The 26172-nt window shown below is 36.6% G+C and overlaps 1 protein-coding gene across 1 annotated transcript in view; it reads left to right on the top strand.

Moving 5' to 3' along the window:
• LOC309651390 (uncharacterized protein) overlaps nt 1-26172 on the top strand; it is a 797009-nt gene that overhangs the window by 508156 nt on the left and 262681 nt on the right. Inside the window, exons 8-10 of the mRNA XM_082444127.1 lie at nt 2825-2946; nt 22443-22545; nt 22755-22870. The gene's annotated coding sequence lies outside the window, so the exon portion shown is untranslated. The remainder of the gene's footprint in view (nt 1-2824; nt 2947-22442; nt 22546-22754; nt 22871-26172) is intronic.

Raw genomic sequence — 26172 nt, 5'->3', positions numbered from 1 at the left:
TTCAGATACTTTCTCGGGACCTTTCTCTCTCTCTTCTCCTTCTGGGAACCCTATAATGCAAATGCTCGTGTGTTTAATGTTGTCCCAGAGGTCTCTTAGGCTGTCTTCATTTCTTTTCATTCTTTTTTTCTTTATTCTTTTCCACGGCAATGAATTCCACCATTCTGTCTTCCAGGTCCCTTATCTGAATAGTTAGTTAGAATAAATAGTTATTCTGCTATTGATTCCTTCGAGTGTATTTTTCATTTCAGTTATTGTATTGTTCATGTCTGTTTGTTTGTTCTTTAATTCTTCTAGGTCTTTTTTCTTTAATTCTTCTAGGTCTTTGTGAAACATTTCTTGCATCTTCTCAATCTTTGCCTCCATTCTTTTTCCGAGGTCCTGGATCATCTTCACCATCATTATTCTGAATTCTTTTTCTGGAAGGTTGCCTATCTCCACTTCATTTAGTTGTTTCTCTGGGGTTTCATCTTGTTCCTTCATCCAGTACATAGTCCTCTGCCTTTTCATTTTGTCTGTCTTTCTGTGAATGTGGTTTTCGTTCCAGAGGCTGCAGGATTGTAGTTCTTCTTGCTTCTGCTGTCTGCCCTCTGGTGGATGAGGCTATCTAAGACGCTTGCGCAAGCTTCCTGATGGGAGGGACTGGTGGTGGGTAGAGCTGGGTGTTGCTCTGTGGGCAGAGCTCAGTAAAATTTTAATCTGCTTGTCTGCTGATGGGTGGGGCTGAGTTCCCTCCCTGTTGGTTGTTTGGCCTGAGGCAACCCAGCACTGGAGCCTACAGGCCCTTTTGTGGGGCTAATGGTGGACTCTGGGAGGACTCACACCAAAGAGTACTTCCCAGAACTTCTGCTGCCAGTGTCCTTATCCCCATGGTGAGCCACAGCCACCCGCTGCCTCTGCAGGAGACCCTCCAACACTAGCAGGTAGGTCTGGCCCAGTCTCCTATGGGGTCTCTGCTCTGTCCCCTGGGTCCTGATGTGCACATTACTTTGTGTGTGCCCTCCAAGGGTGGAGTCTCTGTTTCCTCCAGACCTGTCGAATACCTGCAGTCAAATCCCGCTAGCCTTCAAAGTCTGATTCTCCGGAATTCCTCCTCCTGTTGCTGGACCCCCCAGATTGGGAAGCCTGATGTGGGGCTCAGAACCTTCCCTCCAGTGGGTGGACTTCTGTGGTATAAGTGTTCTCCAGTTTGTGAGTCAGCCAGCCAGCGGTTATGGGATTTGATTTTATTGTGATTGGGCCCCTCTTACTGTCTCATTTCAGCTTCTCCTTTGTCTTTGGATGTGGGGTATCTTTTTTGGTGAGCTCCAGTGTCTTCCTTTCAATGGTTGTTCAGCAGGTAGTTGTGATTCCAGTGCTCTCGCAAGAGGGAGTGAGCAAGCTGACATTCTGACAAGGTCATATTCCAATTCAAAATAGTTTCCCATTAATCAGGATGAATCTAAATGCCTGTGCATAACATACAGACTCTCCTTGAGATCATTTTATGCCCATTGGCCTAGCTTGGTATCCAATGTATTTCTCTCCATTCCAGCTACACTGACGTTTGCTGTTCTCTGAACCTGCCATATTAGTTTATGCTTCTATTCCTTTGGATTCGCCCCATTACGTAATTGGAGTACTGCTTCCTCCTTCTGTGTATGTCAAGTTCCCACAAATACTCTAACCCTCTCTCAAGTCCTACTGACTCCTATCATCCTTCCTCCAAGTTCCCACTTCACTCTAACTGAGATTTTCTTTCTCTACTTCACTGTAAGAAACTTAGAAAGTGGTCAGTTTTTATTGTTTTTACATTAAATGGTAATAATCAAAACAGTATCAAATATGGGTTACATATTTTGTTATAATGTGAAGGTAGTGAGCAAGTAGAAATTGATGTAGAGAGTATGAATTTTTCTGACAGAAATAAAATGGCAATAAGTAAATATGCAGGAAATAATATACTCAGAGTGGGCAGTAAAGTTTTCAGCATTCATAAAAGTTATGAGTTCAGAAAGAGTAAAGTTGGCAGGTAGTGAACTGAAATTTAAAGATGAGATGTTTTAAAATTACCCAGTGGTCTACTAAAGAAAGTGTTTTAATAGAAATTTGAAATTCAGAGTTATGTTTGAGAAGAAGACATACATGTTCTGTTTTTAAATGTAAGTGATGTATGGTTTTCATGGTCATATGCAGCTATTCTAAAACAGAAATTCATATTTTCAAAATTAAAATTGGCAATCATTTAAATATGAAGAAACAGAAGAGTAAACAAAATAATACAAAAATGTTATGATTTCTTATTTTCAGTCTCCAAATTATCCACTAGATTTTAATCCATATAAATTAAGTAGAAAATATGTTACAATATTTTTATGTAGCATTTCCAATACTTTTAATGTTGTCTCATTATAAAGAAATATTTCTAAAGTCTTATTTGAAATCTTAATAGTGATTTTAAATGATGAAAAATTTTCAAATAATGGAGTATTTAGTTGGCACTATAGTGACACCAAAGACAAAGTGTGAGGCAATTAAAATACATGACTACATCCAAAATTTAGTTATCTATCATCTTCAGGAAATAAAACCAAACAGTTTTGGAAGACACTGTGGAAGACTTTCATAAAGCAATTATACAAACATCTTTAATTACATACTAGTAAAGGAATTAAGTGAAATGAACTATGTAAGAACTTTCCAGGAAAAGGCCAATCACAATCTGTATGTAACAGTAGCTAAACAAGAAATTTGCCACCTGCAAGATAACAAAATCTGTGTGAGGAGGTGTGGCCTATGCATTCTAGTGGGTACCTAGCTAACTCATTTGTATTTAACTTCTCAGGGACATTTGGCACTTTCTGCTTTGTAACTCAGCAGATTTGGAGGATTTTCTTATTTACCTTAGAGCTTGAAGAGCAACTTAAGATTCGTCCTGTTTTTACTGCTTGAACAGTTAGTTACCAGGTAAGACTGACACATAATTTTCACAACTTTCTCTCTCTTTTTACATTTCTAATCCAACTTTAATTCAATAACATCTAGCATTGTGGAATTCTCAGTGAATTTGTAAAGTCTCGTACATGTGGAAATTTAGTTTTGCCTCTCAACGTGTTCCAAAAAACCCTCAGAGACACATAATTTTATATTTATTTAAAACCCCTTTCAGAACGTTCTGTTGAAAAATAAAGTTAAAAAGCAACTGACAGATCACTCAGTAAGTTACTGGAATATCACTGGTTAAAAAGTTTAACTGCATAAATAACAATATTAATTTTAGTAAAAGAATTACTGCAGTACACACTCTACCCTTCAACTGTGCTGGGTAAAGGTTTTTGTTTTATTGATAACTGTAGGGTTCTGCTAACTTTCCAACTAGGAGAAAAGATTTAGAAACCCAAATGTCAAAATACAGTTTGAAATAAGAAAAGTTTCACTGCCTAATTAGTAGATTTTGGAGACAAAGTTAGCAGGTAATTGATATTTCTTAATGCCTGTTTTGAGCCAGCCTCTATGTTGGCTGCCTTTTTGTCTCCTCGTATCCTTCTCACAAATCTGAGGAGCTCTTCTGTTCTCCATACTATATGTTGGTAAACTGATGGGCACAAAGGTGAAATCATTTGCACGTGGTGCTAAAAATCATGTGGCACAGAAAGTCTCAAATACTGTTCTAGATGATCCTAACATCCACAGATCTTTCACATTGTTACAAAATATAATTTTGATGATTAAGTACTTAATCCAAAACATTTTCCCATTAAACTAATTTTTCCCAGAGCAACAGATGTAAAATCAATCAGAATAACTTAAATAATGTGAAACGCTTCATATAAACTAGTTGTGAAGTTGCGATACTGTTATTTTTTTTAAATAGATTTTATTTTTTAGAGAAGTTTTAAGTTCACAGCAAAATTGAGCAGGAATTATGCAGATTTCTCATATACCTCCTGCCCCCGCACGTGTATAACCTTTGCCAGTATCAACATCCCCCACCAGCATGGCACATGTATTACAGGTGGTGAACCTACATTGACACATCATAATCACCCAAGCCCATAGATTACATTACACTTCACTCTTGATGTTGAACATTCTCTGGGTTTGGAAAAACATACAATGACATGGACCCATCCTTTTAGTAGTATAATGATTAGTTTCGTTGTGCTCCATCTATTCATTCCTCCCGCCTCTCCCTGGCAACCACTGATCTTTTTATTGTCTCCATGGTTTTATGTTTTCCAGAATGCCATATAGAAATAATTATACTATATATAGCCTTTTTCAGATTGGCTTCTTTCACTTAGCAATATGCATTTAAGTTTCCTCTATGTCTTTACCTGGCTTGATAGCTCATTTCTCTTTAGTGCTGAATGATATCCTATTATCTAGATATAGTACAGTTTATTTATCCAGTCACAAACTGGAGGACATTTTGGTTGCTTCTAAGATTTGGCAATTATGAATAAAGCTGCTATAAACATCTGTGTGCAGGTTTTTGTGTGGATATATTTTCAACTCCTTTGGTAAATACGAAGGAGATGTTTATGGATATTATGCTGTGGATATGTGTCGTTTTGTAAAAAACTTGACAAACTGTCTTCCAACATGGCTATACAATTTTGCATTCCAAACAGCAATGAATAAGGATTCCTGTTGCTCCATATCAATACCAGCAATCGCTGTTGTCAGTATTCTGGAATCTGGCCTTTCTGATAGATGTCTAGCAGTATTTCACTGTTCTAGTTTGCAGTTCCTTAATGACATGTGATGTGGAGCATCCTTTCATATGCTTATTTGCCATCTGTGTATCTTCAGTAAGTTGTCAGTTAAGGTCTTTTGCTCATTTTTTAATTGGATTGTTTTCTTAATGGTTGAATTTTAAGAGTTCCTTGTACAATATATATTTGGGTAAAAGTACTTTATCAAAGGTATCTTTTGCAAATATTTCCTCTCTGTCTGTGCCTTGGTTGTTCATTTTCTTGATAATGAGTGACATATGAGAATGTAGTCCTTTCCTTTCCCCACCTCAGTCCCTGTCTCAGTATAGATGACTTTTCTGTTTAATTAGAGGTCGATATTTTAGCATGATATTGGAATATAATCCAAGGAGATAAAAATAATCCTATTCACAGTTGAGTCCCAGTACATCCTGTCAATTCTTCTGGCTTCTCAGTACATCAAATATTGTGCTACCAAACATTCTGCCGTTTCATATTGTATCATTGGGGTATTGAGTTCCCAAATAACTTTACACTATATAAAATAAATAACATGAAATAAATTGAGCTGCCTCTAAGATGAAAAAAGAAGATGGAAAGAAAAAGAGGTGTCAAGAAAGACAGTCAAAGAAGAAGAAAAAAATATGCCATTTTATTATGCAGTAACAACAGAAAACACTAATTTCCTTCCTATCAAAATTAAAGTCTTTGTTATCTAAGTTTCTTTCAGGGCTTGCGGGTGGTATGGGTGATTGCTTATACAGGCACCCCTCAGACATATTATGGGTTTGGTTCCAGACCACTGCAATAAAGCAAATATCACAATAAAGAGAGTCACAGTTTTTTTTGGTTTGCCAGTGCATATAAAAGTTATATTTACACTATAGTGTAGTCTAATTAAGTGTGCCATAGCATTAGGTCTAAATAAACATACCTTAATTTAAAAATACTTTATAGCTAAAAAATGCTAACCATCATCTAAGCCTTCAGAGAGTCTTAATTTTTTGTTGGTGGAGGGTCTTTCCATGATGTAGATGGCTGCTGACTGATCAGGGTAATGGTTGCTGAAGGGTGAGGCATTTGTGGCAATTTCCTAAAAAAACACAACGATGAATTTGCAACATCTATTGACTCTTCCTTTCACAAAAGATTTCTCAGTAGCAGGCAATGCTGTTTGACAGCATTTTACCCACAGTAGAACTTCTTTCAAAATTGCAGTCAGTCCTCTCAAAACCTTCTGACACTTTCTCAACTAAGTTTATGGAAAATTCTAAATCCTTTGTTGTTATTTCAGTAATCTTCACCGCATCTTCAGGAGTAAATTTCATCTCAGGAAACCACTTTCTTTGCTCATCCATAAGTAGCAACTCCTCATCTGTTCAAGTTTTACCATGATATTGCAGCAATTCAGTCACCTCTTCAGGGTCTATTTCTAATTCTAGTTCTCTCGCTATTTCCACCACATCTGCAGTTACTTCCTCCACTCAAGGCTTGAACCCCTCAAGAACTGAACCCCTCAATCTGTGAGGCTTGGAATCAACTTCTTCGAAACTCCTGTGTATGTTAATATTTTGACCTCTTCCCGTGAATCACAGATGTTCTTTTTTTTTTTTTTAATTTATTTATTTATTTTTGGCTGTGTTGGGTCTTTGTTTCTGTGTGAGGGCTTTCTCTAGTTGCGGCGAGCGGGGGCCACTCTTCATCGCGGTGTGCGGGCCTCTCACTATCGCGGCCTCTCTTGTTGCGGAGCACAGGCTCCAGACGCGCAGGCTCAGTAGTTGTGGCTCATGGGCCTAGTTGCTCCGCAGCATGTGGGATCTTCCCAGACCAGGGCTCGAACCCGTGTCCCCTGCATTGGCAGGCAAATTATCAACCACTGCGCCACCAGGGAAACCCCCACAGATGTTCTTAATGCGCATCTAGAATGGTGAATCCTTTCCAGGTTTTCCATTGAATTTGCCCAAATCCATCAGAATAATCACTATCTTTGGCAGGTATAGCCTTAGAAAATGCATTTCTTCAATAATAAGACTTGAAAGTCGAAATGACTCCTTGATCCACAGGCTGCAGGATGGGTGCTGTGTCAGCAGGCACGACAACAACTTTCATCTCATCGTGTGTCTCCATCAGAGCTCTTGGGTGTCCAAGTGCATTGTCACCGAGCAGTAATATTTTGAAAGGAAACTTTTGGTCTGAGCAGTAGGTCTAAACAGTGGGCCTAAGATATTCACTAAACCATATTGTAAAAAGATGTGATGTCATCCATGCCTTATTGTTCCATTTCTAGAGCACAGGCAGGGTTGATTTAGCATAATTCTTAAGGGCTCTAGGATTTTCAAATGGGCATTGGCTTCAACTTTTAGTCACCAGCTGCATTAGCCCCTAACAAGAGAGTCAGCCTGTCCTTTGAAACTTTGAAGCTTGCTGTTTACTTGCACTCTCTAGCTATGAAAGGCCGAGATGTCATCTTCTTCCAATAGGAGGCTGTTTTATTTAAATTGAAAATCTGTGATTTAGTGTGGCCGCCTTCATTATTTATCTGAGTTAGATCTTCTGGGTAACTTGGTGAAGCTTCTGCATCACCACTTGCTGCTTCGCCTTGTATAATACTTTGATTTTACAAATTTGGCTTCTTTCCTTCAACCTCATGAACCAACCTCTGCTGGCTTCACACTTTTTTTCTGCAGCTTCCTCACCTCTCTCAGCCTTCATAAAACTGAGGAGACTTAGTGCCTTGCCCTGGATTAGGCTTTGGCTTAAGGGAATGTTGTGTTTGGTCTGATCTATCCAGACCACTCGAACTTTCTCCACATCAGCTATAAGGCTGTTTCGCTTTCTAATGGTGCATGTGTTCACTGGAGCAGCAGTTTTGATTTTCTTCAAGAACGTTTCCTTTGCTTTCACAACTTGGCTAACTGTTTGGCATGAGAGGCTTAGCTTTCTCCTGCCTTGGTTTTTGACACGCCTTCCTCTCTAAGCTTAACCATTTCTAGCTTTTGATTTAAAGCGAGGGACATGCAACACTTCCTCTTACTTGAACACTTCGAGGCCATTGTACGTTTGCTAATTGGCCTGAGTTCAAATTGGTGTGTCTCAGGGAATAGGGAGGTCTGAGGAAAAGGAGAGAGACAGGGGAAAAGGTCGGTTGGTGGAACAGTCTGAACACATACAACATTTACCGATTAAGTTTGCCATCTACGTTGGGCACAGTTCATCATGCCCCCAATTACAATAGTAACATCAAAAATCACTGATCACGTATCACCATGGCAACTACAATAATAATGAAGAAGTTTGAAATATTTCAAGAATTAACAAAATGTGACACATAGAGATGAAGTGAGTAAATACTGTTGGAAAAATAGTGCAGTACACTTGTTGAGGCAGGGTTGCCACAAACCTTCAATTTAAAAAAACAAAAAGCAAAAAACAACAACAAAAAAATCCCACCACAATACTGATGAAGTGAAATAAAGGGAAGCACAATAAAATAAGGTAGACCTGTATGATCTGAGTATGTTCATCCTGTCAGCTAACATGATGCCAATAAGGAACATGTCAGGGACTGCTCCAAAGTTGGTCCATTGCTACTTAACCAGGTATATAGACTTACCCCCAAATGAGGTTTCCTAATTCATGGTGAAATATCACTTTCATGAAAAATAATTTTTCAAAAGGAAACACTCTTGCATAATAATAAAAAAAAACAGCTAAATGTTTTCTATAGGAGTAGGATAACAATCTCTATTGGAACATGCCTGTCAGTGGTAGATCTTAATAATGCTCTTATAGAAATCTCAGCATCTATTTCTTTCTAATTGGGCATTTAAAAGAGCTAAGATTACAACCAAATTGAATGGAACAAAATACAAAACTTATTTAAAAAAAAAAAAAGGTATCCAAAATCACATAGTATTAATTTAATTCAAATGATGCATACGTCTAATGTTGAGCCCCTCTGATATTTTGCTTTTATCTGCAATAAATATATTAGTAGATTTAACAAATTTCCTTAGTTTTCCATTGAGCCTATCATATATCATAATGCAAAGTAACAAATTAAAGTCAAATAATATCAAGCCTAATGCAGAATATTTAAAATTTGTAACTTATATAATGAGAAGCATCAGAAATATAGTCAGTAAGTATAGTAGTAATATTTTAATTGTAAGAAAATATATATAACATAAAATTTGCCATTTTAACCATTTTTAAGTGTACAGATCAGTGGCATTAAGTACATTCACACTGTTGTACAACCTTCACCAGCATTCAGGGCTAATATTTATACTCATGTAACAGAAAAACCCTGGTAAGAATTTTGGTAGTATCATGAAATTTGGCTCGATGCAAAATAATCTTATTTCTCTTATAAAATAACTCATATTAGGACTATATATACTACTATGGGACTGTTTAAGTACATTAATTGTCTTTATTACATGTGTGGAAAGAACATTGGTCTTACAATTAGCAAAGTTAGTACATAGACATAATTCTACCATGTATGAGGAGGTGCTTAATCTTGGGCATATTGAGAACAGATTAAGAAAAATGAGGGACCCAAATGTGTCTCATTACTAACCACCATCAACTCAATCTCACATCTGCAGCTAATCCACACTGTCCTATCGCTCACATTCGAATGCACCCTCCTTTGCTTAGCATTTACATTTAGACAAAAACCTGAGGCAAGCTAAGCAATTAAGCAAAAACCAAAACAAATATAAAAAAAAAATTGTGCCTATTCTACTGTCATAATTATGCACCATGATTAATTTTGTGTTACTTAAATAAAACATGTTAGACAGGAAATAGTTTATTTATACTAAATCCTACGGTACTAAGTTGTATTGTAGAAATGAATACCCTCACCTCATTTTAGAATATTTGTCTTTAAATCAAGCAAATGTGAAACCCCTAGGAATCATCCAGAGAACAAGCTAATTTAACTATAAATTGGTTCAACTTAGATTGGAAATATTAATCAAACTCTCCAAATACTATAAAATTAAGATGCAATTAGATGCCTTTCTGGTTTAGCATGTGAATGCTGTTGAATATATTTATTTCAGTGTTTTGTGAAGGATGATAATGACATATCTTTAAGCTTCTATGAAATTAATTGAAGAGAATATATAAAGGAATGATGTTATTTTTCTTTATAAATCCTATTTCTTTATTAATCAAGCTTCATTCCTTTTATCACTAGCATTTGTCACTTTCCTAAGGCTTTCAAAATAACTTAATAAACTAAAATTTATATTCCATATTTACTGTATAAATATTCTATCACTTACTTATATATTCAAATTAGATTCTCCTCTACATTTATAAATATTTAGTGTTAATTGTAATAGGTAATTTTTTTATTATGAAAAAAATACATATTCCCTCAACTGTAGGCATATTTACTGAATGTCTTTTATTTATTACAAAGCCATGGGTTAATTTCCGGGTTTAATAGTGCATAACAATAGTGGTATTAGAATTCTGAATATGAAATCTTTTAAATATATATTCTTTATGCAGAAATTTGTTATAAAAAGAATATTAAAATGTTCCTTCCTAAAATTTATATTGTACAGTATGATCTCTGAATTTTACAATAAGCAAGTAGATCAGTTTATTGTACTTCCTTATATCTCATAATTACCAATTACATTTATTGACAAAATATTATCTATATGCACTTTAATAATTTTACTGTATAAGTTACTTAATTTCTTCCTCACAAATTCCTTTGGAGGTAGACATTTATAACCATCTCCATTTTACAGATGAGGAAATTTAGACACAGAGAACTTAAGTAATTGAGCTTAAATCCCAAAGAGAATGAGCACTGCAGATTAAATTTAGATCTAACCTGACTGATAAACCTATGAGTGTGGTAAACTGGTGTGAATAGATGAGAAATATCTGTCCTCAATGAGTTTGTAATCTTGTTGAAGAGCTAAAGAATATACAAGAACAGCAAAAGAAACATAGATATATAGCAGTCAACTCAGGTTCTGAAAGCATTAATGTTATTGGCTCCGCTAGTTGAAGAGGCCATGGAAAAGCTGGAAATCAGCCCATCCTTGATAACTGTCTATGATTTGGACAGAAGATAGCATAATCAAAGTATTTAAAGTTGGAGGAAAGTAGCTAAAAATACGCATTAAAAAAATCCAAATGAGCATTCACTCATTAGACTGTGAAGACACAAACCTCATGAGAAGGGTCTTCATTCATCGAGCACTGGAAGGACAAGGACTGAACTTTCCCGTAGATTTTCCAAGTTGACTGGTTCCATTTGAAAATTGTTGGTAGAGGATTCAGTTAAGATGGCAGAGAAGAAGGATGTGTGCTCAATCCCTCTTGCGAGAGCACCAGAATCACAACTAACTGCTGAACAACAATTGAAAGGAAGACAGTGGAACTCACGAAAAAAGTACCCGACATCCAAAGACAAAGGAGACACTGCAATGAGACAGTAAGAGGGGCCCAATCACAATAAAATCAAATCACATAACCACTGGATGGGTAACTCACAAACTGGAGAACACTTATACCACAGAAGTCCACCCACTGGAGGGAAGGTTCTGAGCCCCACGTCAGGCTTCCCAACCTGTGGGGTCCGGCAACAGGAGGAGGAATTCCCAGAGAATCAGACTTTGAAGGCTAGCAGGATTTGACTGCAGGTCTTTGACAGGTCTGGAGGAAACAGAGACTCCACTCTTGGAGGGCACACACAAAGTAGTGTGCACAGGAGGACCCATGGGGAAAGAGCAGTGACCCCATAGGAGACTGAATCAGACCTACCTGCTAGTGTTGGAGGCACTCCTGCAGAGGCTGGGGGTGGCTCTGTCTCACCGTGAGGACAAGGACACTGGCAGCAGAAGTTCTGGGAATTACTCCTTGGCGTGAGGCCTCCCAGAGTCTGCCATTAGCCCCACCAAAGGACCTGTAACTCCAGTGCTGGGTAGCCTCAGGCCAAACAACCAACAAGGAGGGCACCCAGCCCCACCCATCACCAAACAAGTGGATTAAAGTTTTACTGAGCTCTGCCCACCAGAGCAACACCCAATTCTACCCACCACCAGTACCCCTCACAAGGAAGCTTGCGCAAGCCTCTTAGATAGCCTCATCCACCAGAGAGAAGACAGCAGAAGCAAGAAGAACTACAATCCTGCAGCCCGTGGAATGAAAACCACATTCACAGAAAGATAGGCAAAATGAAAAGGCAGAGGACTATGTACTGGATGAAGGAACAAGATGAAACCCCAGAGAAACAACTAAATGAAGTGGAGATAGGCAACCTTCCAGAAAAAGAATTCAGAATAATGCTAGTGAAGATGATCCAGGAACTCGGAAAAAGAATGGAGGCAAAGATCGAGAAGATGCAAGAAATGTTTAACAAACACCTAGAAGAATTAAAGAACAAACACCTAGAAGAACTAAAGAACAAACAAACAGACATGAACAATACAATAACTGAAATGAAAAGTACACTCGAAGGAATCAATAGCAGAATAACTGAGGCAGAGGAACAGATAAGGGACCTGGAATACAAAATGGTGGAATTCACTGGCATGGAACAGAATAAAGAAAAAAAAGAATGAAAAGAAATGAAGACAGCCTAAGAGACCTCTGGGACAACATTAAACACACCAGCATTCGCATTATAGGGTTCCCAGAAGGAGAAGAGAGAGAGAAAGGCCCCAAGAAAATATTTGAAGAGATAATACTCAAAAATTTCCCTAAAATGGGAAAAGGAATAGCCACCCAAGTCCAGGAAGCACAGAGAGTCCCATACAGGAAAAACCCAAGGAGAAACACACCAGGACACTTAGTAATCAAATTGGCAAAAATTAAAGACAAAGAAAAATTATTAAAAGCAACAAGGGAAAAACAACAAATAACATACAAGCGAACTCCCATAAGGTTAACAGCTGATTTCTCAGCAGAAACTCTACAAGCAAGAAAGGAGTGGCACGATATATTTAAAGTGATGAAAGGGAAGAACCTACAGCCAAGATTATTCTACCCAGCAAGGATCTCATTCTGATTTGACAGAGAAGTCAAAAGCTTTACAGACACGCAAAAGCTAAAAGAATTCAGCACCAACAAACCTGCTCCTCAACAAATACTAAAGGAACTTCTCTAAGTGGGAAACACAAGAGAAGAAAAGGACCTACAAAAACAAACCCAAAACAATTAAGGAAATGGTAATAGGAACATACATATCGATAGTTACCTTAAATGTGAATGGATTAAATGCTCAAACCAAAAGACACAGGCTCGCTGAATGAATACAACAACAAGACGCATATATATGCTCTCTTCAAGAGACCCACTTCAGACCTAGGGACACATACAGAATGAAAGTGAGGGGATGGAAAAAGATATTCCATGCAAATGGAAATCCAAAGAAAGCTGGAGTAGCGATACTCATATCAGATAAAATAGACTTTAAAATAAAGAATGTTACAAGAAACACAAAGGACACTACATAATGATCAAGGGATCAATCCAAGAAGAAGATATAACAATTATAAATATATATGCACCCAACATAGGAGCAGCCCAATACATAAGGCAACTGCTAACAGCTGTAAAAGAGGAAATCAACAGTAACACAATAATAGTGGGGCACTTTAACACCTCACTTACACCAATGTGCAGATCATCCAGACAAAAAATTAATTAGGAAACACAAGCTTTAACTGACACAATAGACCAGATAGATTTAATTGATACTTACAGGACATTCCATCCGAAAACAGCAGATTACACTTTCTTCTCAAGTGCACACGGAACATTCTCTAGGAAAGATCACATCTTGGGTCACAAATCAAGCCTTGGTAAATTTAAGAAAATTGAAATCATATCAAACATCGTTTCTGACCACAGCACTATGAGATTAGCAATAAATGACAGGGGGAAAAACGTGAAAAACACAAACACATGGAGGCTAAACAATACGTTAGTAAACAACCAAGAGATCACTGAAGAAATCAAAGAGGAAATCAGAAAATGCCTAGAGACAAATGACAACTAAAACACAACGATCCAAAACCTATGGGATGCAGCAAATGCAGTTCTAAGAGAGAAGTTTATAGCAATATAATCCTACCTCAAGAAACAAGAAAAATCTCAAATACACAATCTAACCTTACACCTAAAGGAACTAGAGAAAGAAGAACAAACAAAACCCAAAGTTACCAGAAGGAAAGAAATCTTAAAGATCAGACCAGATATAAATGAAATAGAAGTAAAGAAAAAAAGAGCCAATATCAATAAAACCAAAAGCTGCTTCTTTAAGAAGACAAAATTGATAAACCTTTAGCCAGACCAATCAAGAAAAAGAGGGAGAGGACCAAATCAATAAAATTAGAAATGAAAAAGGAGAAGTTACAATGGACACTGCAGAAATACAAAGCATCATAAGAGACTACTATAAGCAACTCTATGCCAATAAAATGAACAACCTGGAAGAAATGGACAAATTCTTAGAACAGTATAACCTTCCAAAACTGAACCAGTAAGAAATAGAAAATATGAATAGACCAATCACAAGTAATGAAATTGAAACTGTGATTAAACATCTTCCAAGAAACAAAACTCCAGGACCAGATGGCTTCACAGGTGAATTCTATCAAACATTTAGAGAAGAGTTAACACCCATCCTTCTCAAACTCTTCCAAAAAATTGCAGAGGAAGGAACACTCCCAAACTCATTCTATGAGGCCACCATCACCCTGATACCAAAACCAGAAAAAGATACTACAAAAAAAGAAAATTACAGACCAATATCACTGATGAATATAGATGCAAAAATCCTCAACAAAATACTAGCAAACAGAATCCAACAACACATTAAAAGGATCATACACCATGATCAAGTGGGATTTATCCCAGGGATGCAAGGATGCTTCAGTATATGCAAATCAAGTAATGTGATACACCATGTTAACAAATTGAAGAAGAAAAACCATATGATCATCTCAATAGATACAGAAAAAGCTTTTGACAAAGTTCAACACCCATTTATGATAAAAACTCTCCAGAAAGTGAGCATGGGAGGAACCTACCTCAACATGATAAAGGCCATATACAACAAACCCACAGCAAACATCATTCTAAATGGTGAAAAACTGAAAGCATTTCCTCTAAGATCAGGAACTAGAGAAGGATGTCCACTCTCACCACAATTATTCAGCATAGTTTTGGAAGTCCTAGACACAGCAATCAGAGAAGAAAAAGAAATGAAAGGAATACAAATTGGAAAAGAAGAAGCAAAACTGTCACTGTTTGCAGATGACATGATACTATACATAGAGAATCCTAAAGATGCCACCAGAAAACTACTAGAGCTAATCAATGAATTTGGTAAAGTTGCAGGATACAAAATTAATGCACAGAAATCTCTTGCATTCCTATACACTAACAATGAAAGATCAGAAAGAGATATTAAGGAAACAATCCCATTCACCATTGCAACAAAAAAATAAAATACCTAGGAATAAACCTACCTAAGGAGGAAAAAGACCTGTACTCAGGAAACTATAAGACACTGATGAAAGAAATCAAAGATGACACAAACAGATGGAGAGATATACCATATTCTTGGATTGGAAGAATGAATATTGTGAAAATGACTGTACTACCCAAAGCAATCTACCAATTCAATGCAATCTCTATCAAATTACCAATGACATTTTTTACAGAAGTTGAACAAAAAATGTTAAAATTTGTATGGAGACACAAAAGACCCCGAATAGCCAAAGCAATCTTGAGGGAAAAACACGAAGCTGGAGGAATCAGACTCCCTGACTTCAGACTATCCTACAAAGCTACTGTAATCAAGACAATATGGTACTGACCAAAAACAGAAATATAGAACAATGGAACAGGATAGAAATCCCACAGATAAATCCATGCACCTATGGTCACCTAATCTATGGCAAAGGAGGCAAGGATATACAGTGGAGAAAAGACAGTCTCTTCAGTAAGTGGTACTGGGAAAACTGGACATCTATATGTAAAAGAATGAAATTAGAACACTCCGTAACACTGTACACAAAAATAAACTCAAAATGGATTAAAGACCTGAATGTAAGACCAGACACTATAAAACTCTTAGAGGAAAACATAGGCAGAACGCTCTTTGACATAAATCACAGCAAGATCTTTTTTGACCCACCTCCTAGAGTAATGGAGATAAAAACAAAAATAAACAAATGGGACCTAATGATACTTAAAAGCTTTTGCACAGCAAAGGAACTTTGCTGTTCCTTTAAACAAGATGAAAAGACAACCCTCAGAATGGGAGAAAATATTTGCAAACAAATCAACAGACAGAGGGTTAATCTCCAAAATATATAAATAGCTCGTGCAGCTCAATATAAAAAAAACAAACAACTCAATCCAAAAATGGGCAGAAGACCTAAACAGACATTTCTCCAAAGAAGATATACAGATTGCTAACAAACACATGAAAGGATGCTCAACATAACTAATTACTAGAGAAATGCAAATCAAAACTACAATGAGGTATCACCTCACACCGGTTAGAATGGGCATCATCAGAAAATCTACAAACAATAAATGCTGGAGAGGGTGTGGAGAAAAGGGAACCCTCTTGCACTGTTGGTGGGAATGTAAATTGATACAGCCACTACAGAGAACAGTATGGAGGTTCCTTAAAAAACTAAAAATAGAACTACCATATGACCCAGTAATCCCACTACTGGGCAGATACCCAGAGAAAACCATAATTCAAAAGGACACATGCACCCCAATGTTCATTGCAGCACTATTTACAATAGCCAGGTCATGGAAGCAACCTAAATGCCCATCAACAGAAGAATGGATAAAGAAGATGTGGTACATATATACAATGGAATATTACTCAACCATAAAAAGGAATGAAATTGGGTCATTTGTAGAGAAGTGGTTGGACCTAGAGACTGTCATACAGAGTGAAGTAAGACAGAAGGAGAGAAACAAATATATTATCGCGTATATGTGGAACCTAGAAAAATGGTACAGATGAAACAGTTTGTAGGGCAGAAATAGAGACACAGATGTAGAGAACAAACATATGGACACCAAGGGGGGAAAGTGAGGTGGTGGTGGTGGGATGAACTGGGAGATTGGGATTGACATGTATACACTGTTGTGTATGAGATTGATGACTAATGAGAACCTGCTGTATAAAATAATAAATAAAATAAAATTCAAAAAAAAAAAAAGAATGTCATTTTGCAAAGTTCACACCTGGGGGTGACACCAAAACTTCAAAGCTGGGTGTAGGGGCAGGTCAGAAATAGGAATCAGATTATGAGGCTAATGTAGAAGCACAGACCAAAAAAGTACATCTGATACATGCAAGAGAAAGATAAAATGTAAATTGTAGTTAAGATGAAGATCGAGAAATGTTGATGATTAAATGCATGGTGATTCAGAATGGGATGCGAGAAAAATCTTGGAATCCAGATTTACAGACTTGAGCAGCTCTGTCCATATTAACTGAGACAGGGAATGTGGCAAAGAAGAACTTTGGTGGTAAATTGATGAGTGTTACTGATTTGGACATATTCTAGAAGTTCCTGGAAGAAGTCCAAAAGGAGATATCCAAAGGTTTTGGACTGAGACGTGGATGTAGAAATGGTCACTGTCTATCTTGTAACTAGATTTTTGGGTGTTCATGGGCTAATTTAAATGAAATCTGAAGTATCAGAAGTGAAAAGACCAAGAATGTAGCATCAGGGAAGTTGAGGGCAGAGTACCTCCTATTGACGTTTAAAGGATAAGTGGAAAAAGAATAGCCCATGAAAGAAATTAAAAACGGATATCCAGGGAGTTATGAAAGAACCATAATAGAATGGTGTCAATTTGTCATGTTTCTTAACCTTTATTACAATTACATTGTTCTTGATGACTAAGATCATTAGTGTAATAACTATAATTAGTTGTAATTGTGCAAAACGGGAATGTAAGTTAATGTGTTCTCTATTTACTGTTCTCAATAGGTCTCATTAATACTGTTTATGAACAAAGTGTTTATCTCCATATTAGAGCATCTCTAAGGTCCTTCCAGCTATAAACATAGGCTGCATATGAGCTCATGCTATGTTTAGAATCAGACTAATTCCTAGAGGTGCAAGTGGCTTGCACAGAATTTTGCACATAATAGTTGCTGAAAAAATCCAAGTGACTTTTTTTCAGTCTAACTCATTTTATATATAAGGGAATCAAGGCCAAAAAATGGTAATTCAAGAAGTTCAAAAGGATATCTAATATCATAACTAGGAGGAAACAGGCCTTTATTTCCTAGTTTCATCATCATTACTTTTTTCTCACAATATGATACCACCTTTTCTTAGGCAATTAGGAATATTTACAAATTAATACATCTTAAGTGATGCCAACAAAAATATTAAATGAAACCTATCTTTTAATTATAACATAAGTTTACATTAAGCCAAGCACTCAACTTATTATTTTTTCATTCACTTTATTTTTTCATTCATTTTAGCATGACCTGACCTTCTCAGATAGCATGCCAGTCTCCTTAGCCGTCAATAAATTACAGGCTGAGCGCTTCCTTAAGCACTCTTTTAAGTGCTTAAATGATAAGACACTGCTCTTGCAAAATACATGGAAGTTATTTCTCCTATTTATACTCTGTATGTATCTGTAATTATACTGGCAAAATCAACTTTAGAATCATGCAGGGATGAGGGAGTGGGAGACCCAGGGCATGAAAAATTTACTAAGCGAGAACCACCTAGGACCACTTGCTGATCTGCCACCTGTTTCTTCGCGTTAGTACCTTCGTTAACTTGCAGACTCATTGTGCATTTCCCATTTTTAATATTATTTTCCAAGTGTATTTAATTTTATATTTTGGTTTTATGGCTTTTATAAGTTAGAGAGTATAATGTCTGTGAATACTAGGGATTGCTAAAAGCCAGAAGCACCTATTACAATTCTGCAAATAGTTGTTTCCTTCCCTTCCTTTTGAGTTATGACTTCTCTGACACAAGATGATAAGGGTTGTATCAGCCCCAAAAGATAATGTTTCTTTAAAAATGATATTTGTGGTTTATCTTTATTATATAGTAATTATCTTAACTTATATATTATTAACTACATTTTATATATTTATAACATTACTATGTGATTAATCATATTATAATATAGAAATTATTTAAAATACTTGTAGTGTAAACTACTCTTCAAAAATATTAAGAAGTTGAGAACATGTATTTTGCTGCACTTTAAAATCTCTTGGTAGGGACTTCCCTGGTGGTGCAGTGGTTAAGAATCCGCCTACGAATGCAGGGGACACGGGTTTGAGCCCTGGTCTGGGAAGATCCCACATGCCGCGGAGCAACTAAGCCCGTGCGCCACAACTACTGAGCCTGCGCTCCAGAGCCCGCAAGCCACAACTACTGAGCTCGCGTGCCGCAACTACTGAAGCCCATGTGCACCTAGAGCCCGTGCTCCGCAACAAGAGAAGCCACCGCGATGAGAAGCCCCTGCACCACAATGAAGAGTAGCCCCCGCTCACCGCAACTAGAGAAAGCCCACGCAGCAATGAAGACCCGACGCGGCCAAAAATAAATAAATAAATAAATATATTAAAAAATAAAATCTCTTGATACTTAAAACATCATTTTTTAACCAATAATTATTGATAGAGGAAAATGAACATAAATATATAAGTACAAATCATGTTAGCAGTTTTAAATAATATGATCAGAAACAAACTTTTCACTCAACTGTTTTTATAAATCATCTAATAAGAGAAAAGTTTTGGTACAAATACATTTGTGAGATACTCTAACTTTATTTTATTAAAATCTTTTCTAAAGGTACATTTCGGATTTGAAAAAAACTAAAGTGAATACAGGCATGGAGATTTATAAAGTCGTAAAATTGGACAGATCAATCTGCTTGAACATTTCTTTGTTATACATAAAAATACAAAATTCAGAATGTATTCAAGTCTTTTTACTTATAAAAAATCAAAAGAAGAGGCATGATTTTTACACTTAAGCTGAAAGCATTTTTATAAACTGCATTTTCTATGTCTATTAGGAGGAGGTTTGCAAATGTCCAAACACTTAAATGTATTTTCTAGTAAAAAATACATGATATAAGAGTATTGAGTAGGAGTACCCTGAAGTCTGTTGCTTTAAACATAAGATATATAATACCGTAAATCTGTGTGATACAAGCCAACTTAATAATCAAAGGGAAAGATTGTTATTCTTCAAGTGCTTCTGTGCTGCAAAGTTTCTAAGAAGCTTTTGAGTTTTCATGATTTTTTTAACGTGATCTTTTAGATGGTAAAAGAAAGTAAATGCAAATGTTGAAAAGTAATACAGTATCCTATTTTCTGTTGATTCTAATAATTGCTAAAATGAGACAGCTAATAAATTCTGGAATATTTTAGGTTGTAAATCAAGTTTATTTTCCACTGTGTTCATGTAACACGTTTGAGAGGTAGCTGTCAAAAAAAAAATTTGAGGACAAATGTTACAAATTGATATTGAAAATAGTGCAACTCAAAAAAAGTATTGTATAAGGACTATAGGTTCAAACACCATTGATATCGTATCTTTTCATCTTTATTATCCTTTTAAATCCGGATCACGGATAATAACCTGTGAAAAATTTGCTGAATCAACTATGAATGTTTTTCTAATGACTGAGTATTCATGCTCGTAAGTTTGCTATATTTATCAACATGGAAGGACTCTTTATGATACTCTCACAAAATAAAATTATCCCAAAGACTCAGGCCTTCTAAATTTTTCAATTTCTTTTAATTTAGTTATGCTTATAAAAAATTCATCTGTTGTCCACATGTAGCATATGCTTTCAAAGGTCATAATTTTTGTCTGAAAAAATTCTCTAAGTACCAGAAAAATACTTACTGCCATTTAAACAGGAAGGTTATTTTGTAATGAAACATTTCTCTCTGTGTCGGAAAATATATTTCAAAATAAATATTTTACAGATTTGATGCACTCCCCATATTCAAAAGCTAAATCACCAGATCAGACTTACTGATTTACTTTTCATTGTGCTCACTTGACAGTATTTAGAGAGTTTCTGTGACCTCATGTGTCATAGCTCATGCCAGAGGACAGGAAATTTGAATTTTGGGTGTGTTTTTGCATTTCTCTCTTCAATGTTAAAATTAAATCTCTTGTATTATACGGTAATCACATTTTAACTGAATGAAGAACAATCTGAAAACCACCTTGAGAACTTCAGAGTGGGAGATGTTTGTATGGAAGGATTTCCAAGCTATCAGGGTGTCAGCCACCTAATTAAGGAAGAGCTGCGAAAGGGGTTCCTTGGCCTCAAAGTAATGTGACAAGTACTTACTGAGCATATAACTTTAGACTAGAGCTTAATTCCTTTTGGGGAGGTCCAGAAGAATGCTTAAACCAGTCACTTTCTGGGCTCGTAAGTCACAACAAGATCTACGTGATGTGGCATCTTTCTAAACAGTGTTCCTAAATTATCTTTTGAAGTGGTGGAAAATGGAAGATCTCTCTATGTGCAGATGTTCTACTAACAGAGGAAACGATTAGATTAACTGTTGAGTTTATATGAGCGTTCCTTCAACGTTGTTTATTTTGAACCTATATCAGGGAAGTGACCCCCTCCAAGAGTAGTGCTGACACATTTTCTTATAATCCAAGATTAACTATTATCATGGAAAAGAAAGTCTACTGATTTCTAATAAATATGGGACAAAGTGACTCTGTGTTTAGACTTTTCCTTGCCTTCTGAACTCCACAAAATTTTTGGATTGTGACTACAATAACTTTATACATTGATCATAAAATGAGACATTCTGCAACCACACAGGAAAGTGTACTGTTATATTAGAATTATAAATCACAAAAAAGAAGAAAAGAAATAAATGAAAGGGAGGAAGAAAGGAAAGAATGGAGGTGGGAAAGAAGGAAATTATTAGCAGAAATAATTTAGGACATCTCAAAAAGAAGTAGAAAAAGGAATTCACTGTTATGATTTCATGGCCAAGGCCATCTGGATTTATTTTGGCTACATAACATAACAAAATTGGAGCATCACAGCGATGTGAAATCCAGAGCCATAAAAGAAATATTCTAAATTTTGCTACATAAAATTAAGTAAGAATTTATATGGCAAACAAGCAAACACACAAAGATGTCAAAGGCAAATTACATATGGGAACATTTTTGGTCGCATCCTTAAAATATAAAAGCCTTTAAAAAGTTCAAAAAAGTCCAAGAATCTGATTGAAAAAATAGCAAAAGTTATTAACAGCTCATAGAAAAAGAGAGGCCCTTATAAATATGTGCATGTGATACGCTAAACATTAACTATAAAGCAAACGAAGAAATGTGATGATAAAATTGGCAGTTGGAATGGATTAAGGACTTACTAAGTGCCAGAAAATTTAGCAACTCGTAGGAATTATCTTCTTCATGCCTCAACCTCATCAGGTCAGTATAGTTGACACCCCTATTTTACAAAAGAGAAAAGTATGGTTTAGAGAGTGTTAAAGACAGAATGTTTGTGTCCCTCCAAAATTCATAGGTTGAAACCCTATCCACCATGTGAAGGTATTAAGAGGTGGGGACTTTGGGACATAATAAGGGTCATGAGGGTGGATCCCCTATGATGTGGCTGGTGCCCCATAAGAGTCACGAGAGAACCCACTTCCCTTCTCTGATCTTTTCCAAGTGAGGCTACAAGGAGAAGTCATCCATTTGCAACCTGGAAGAGAGCTCGCACCAGAACCAGACCATGCTGGCACCCTGATCTTGAAATTCCAGCCTCCAGAACCGTAAGAAATAAATTTCTGTTGTTTATAAGCCACGCAGTGTATGGTATTTTTGTTGTAGCAACCCAAACAGACTAGGAGAGATTTTCTTGTGAACGTTATTAGATGGACAAAATTTAGAATACAGGGAGTCCCCCTTATATTTGAGTTGTTCAAAAAGCCTTTTTGTGGGAAAGAAAGGTTAGACATATTTTTCCCTATTCCTCCCCCAGTACAGCTGAAATACCTGGATGTTATGTAGAAACAAAACACAAGCAGACTCTGAAAGGAGAGAAGAAGATGAACTGACTAGGTACCTAGGGACCCAAGGAACAGGAACGGCATGGTGGTGAGTTCCTTGGTTTTTCTCTTTACCTCATTTATCACAGACTCTGTGTTTGGTGGAGAAATCAGCCAACCAGTAAACACAATGTGTGAAGGAAAAAAAAAACCAAGTACACAAACCTACCTTCTTTAGCCAAAGGACCAGTCCTGAAGGACAAAAAATATTTATGCAATAACAGTAACTCTATTCCAGCCACACACTACACACGCAGAGTCTAAACACTCTTCCCCTCCCTCTGCAGGCACAGGCGTAGATTCCCACCTTGGTCCTGAAGTAACGAGGGTAACGAGATGCTCCTGTCCTCCGCATCCCACACCCTCCCCCATGTGGTGTCAGAGAAGGTGGAGGGGGGAGTGAAACTTCTGTCTCCACCAGGTTTATGAGCCCCACCTTCCTTGCCTCAGTGTGTTATTACCATAGGGTAGAAGTCAAAGCTTTGTTAATGGTCAACCATTAATGTTAGAAAAGTATCCAATTAATACTAGTTTCAAGTGCTTATAAATGTCTTTCGATGAAATGTATTCAAATATAGAAGTCAGAAAAACCAATATTTCTTCCTAAGGGTTCTACATTATAGTACACAAATCTTTTAACATCTCATTTTAAAAATCAATACATTACATACATTCAGTGGTTATACTGTGGAGAATATATATACCCATACACACACATATATATCTCTATGTACAGACATATGTATAAAAAACTAATAAATGTAACTATATGAAAGATATGTGATCAAGTACTCGTGGCTTTGGATAAATTTTCAAATAATAGCATAATGTATGGATTTAAAAACCATTGTGTATCAAATATTTCTAACAGAGGAAAACATGTATTAGTAAAACTATTGGGTTGGCCAAAAAGTTTGTTCGGGTTTTTCCATACGATCTTTCGGAAAGTCCCGAACGAACTTTTTGGCCAGCACAATATTTTGATTATTGAAAAGTGGTTCATGCAATGATGAAGAAACTAATGGGAAAGATGAATGTTGAGAAAATTAGTAGGAGTGTTGTTCATAATTTGTGGCAGTGGTTAAAAGTTGTATGACAAACAATATATTATACCTGCTATTATATGGTAATTTTAGCTAGGTTTTTTTTTTCCCTAAGATACATTTTCCCATACTAGGAAGTAATCTATTCCCCCAATTATACCTTATTCATTTTTCCATTTCTAATGTATATAGTAAGAGCCTAATAAATGTGTTTTTAGTGAGTAAACTAATATATTTTTTATTTTAAAAAGTGCCATATGATACATTTTTTATAAACATGGAAGGTTTTATTCTCTACTAATATAAAAATGAGTATATAGATACTATGCGTATCAGCATTTTTAACAATTCTGTTAAATACACAAAGGTGGCATCTCTCTGGTCACATATTGCAAAAATATAGTTCTTGACTTCTTCATGTCCTTATGTTAACTCGTGAAGCAATTAAGAAGACAGTACTCTTCCTGTTATCATAAAAGGGCCATCTGATCTTCATGAGAAAAAACACAGCAAGTCTTTTTCACCCCCAAGGGCAGCACGGAAGCCAGGAGCACTGGCTCTCGCCGTGGCGCCCTGAGTACAGCGCCTGCACCGAGAGGCAGCACATGCTGAGCGCGTAGCTCCTGGCGCTGCTGTCTGCCGTGATCCTCCCTAAGGGGCGGCCTCCTCCAAGGGATAGAAATCTACCCCAAAGAGCAATCACCCAGGGCGTTGCAGCCGACATCAGAGTGGGGAAAGGAGGGGCAGAAGGGCTCAGAGGACCACACTGACCCTCATCTCAGCTCTGTCAGAGGAGAGTGATGGTACTAAGTACACAGTGTGGGATGGAGGTCTCTGGGATAGACTGAAGGAAACCCTGATTCCGGTAGGACCTCTGACCACCGGGTCTCGGCTTCCTCATCTACACAAAGAACTGAGTCAGGTGATCTCAGAGGTTCCTTCTAGCTCTGGGTTTCTGTGGAATTGTGATTAGTGACACTCACCACCATTTGTTAGGTCCTCACTGTGTGTCAGGCATGATGCCAAGTCCTTTTATGTGTCATATTTAAGCCTCACAACCACCGTATGGGGTGGAACCATTATTGTCACCCCATCTTCTAGGAATGAACAAGGTCACACAGCTAGCAAGGGGTACAGCCAGGACTCAGACCCCATCTGTCTGAATCTAAGACCCAGGCTTTTTTATTCTGAATTTTGGTTACTGTATTTACATATTTATTTAAAATAGTTTATTGAGGTGAAAGTCACGAAACATAAAAGTAACCATTTTCAGTGGCATTGATGACATTCACAATTTTGCACAGCCACCATTTTCATCTACTTACAAAACGTTTCTTTCCGTCCAAGCAAAACCCCATTTAGCCCTACGCCTCCTCCTCTCTTCCTGTGGCAGCCGCCAATCTGCGTCTCTCCTAAGCAATCAACTATTCTGAATATCCAGATTTCATATAAACGGAATTATACAATATGTGTGTTTTTTTAAATTAAGCGAACAAAGCCAGGTTTGTGGAATTTTTTAAACCTTATCCTTAAATACTTTTAACACAATCTGCCTAAGGACAGAGCCAAAGACCTCTGGGAATATGTGGAATTCCTCAAATCTCTACTAAGCAAAGCAAAGCAAAGCAATTTTCTTCAGATGTGTTAATTCTGTTTTATTGGAAAGGGGCATCTAGAATTCTTATTTTGTATTCCTGGTCTAAGATCTTCACATTTCTCTTCAGTTATGTTGTTTTGTCCTTGTCTTTTGAATATGCTTTTTGGAAGAGTTTCTCAAATTTATCTTCCACATTACTGATACGGTTTTCTACAAAATAAACTCTGCTCTTCTCTGACTCCAATAAAAATGTTAATTTTGTTACTGCACTTTAAGGTTCTAAGCAGTGAGTCTTACTGTCCTTTATATTGGCACATTTACCTTTCTGCTACCGTTTCATGAAAATCATAATGCTTTGCCGCTATCAGATGTTAAATAATTTTCTAAGATGATTTTCATTTTTTTGTATTTGCAAAGATCCAGTTAATTCAAAGACAATACATTTTTTGCTACAATAATCTAAAGGCAAGGGATAAAAGGATAGAAATCAGTTTTACCAGAATTTACTTGCACGCTTATAACTGATATCTCTTGTATAACTTATTTAAGAATATAAAATTCTTAATATTCTCATATTCTTAGAAATATTAGTTTTATCCTACTTGATGTGAACATCTCTGTGATCAGGTGGGGATGTTGAAGACACTGTATCGTCAGCGTGCAAGTATATTTGAAGTGCAAACATGGCTTTTAATAACAGATTTTATAAGT

The sequence above is a fragment of the Balaenoptera physalus genome (assembly GCF_965194825.1).
Source record: "Balaenoptera physalus genome assembly, chromosome: 21".
Classification (NCBI taxonomy): domain Eukaryota; kingdom Metazoa; phylum Chordata; class Mammalia; order Artiodactyla; family Balaenopteridae; genus Balaenoptera; species Balaenoptera physalus.
This window is presented reverse-complemented; position numbering and strand designations above follow the sequence as displayed.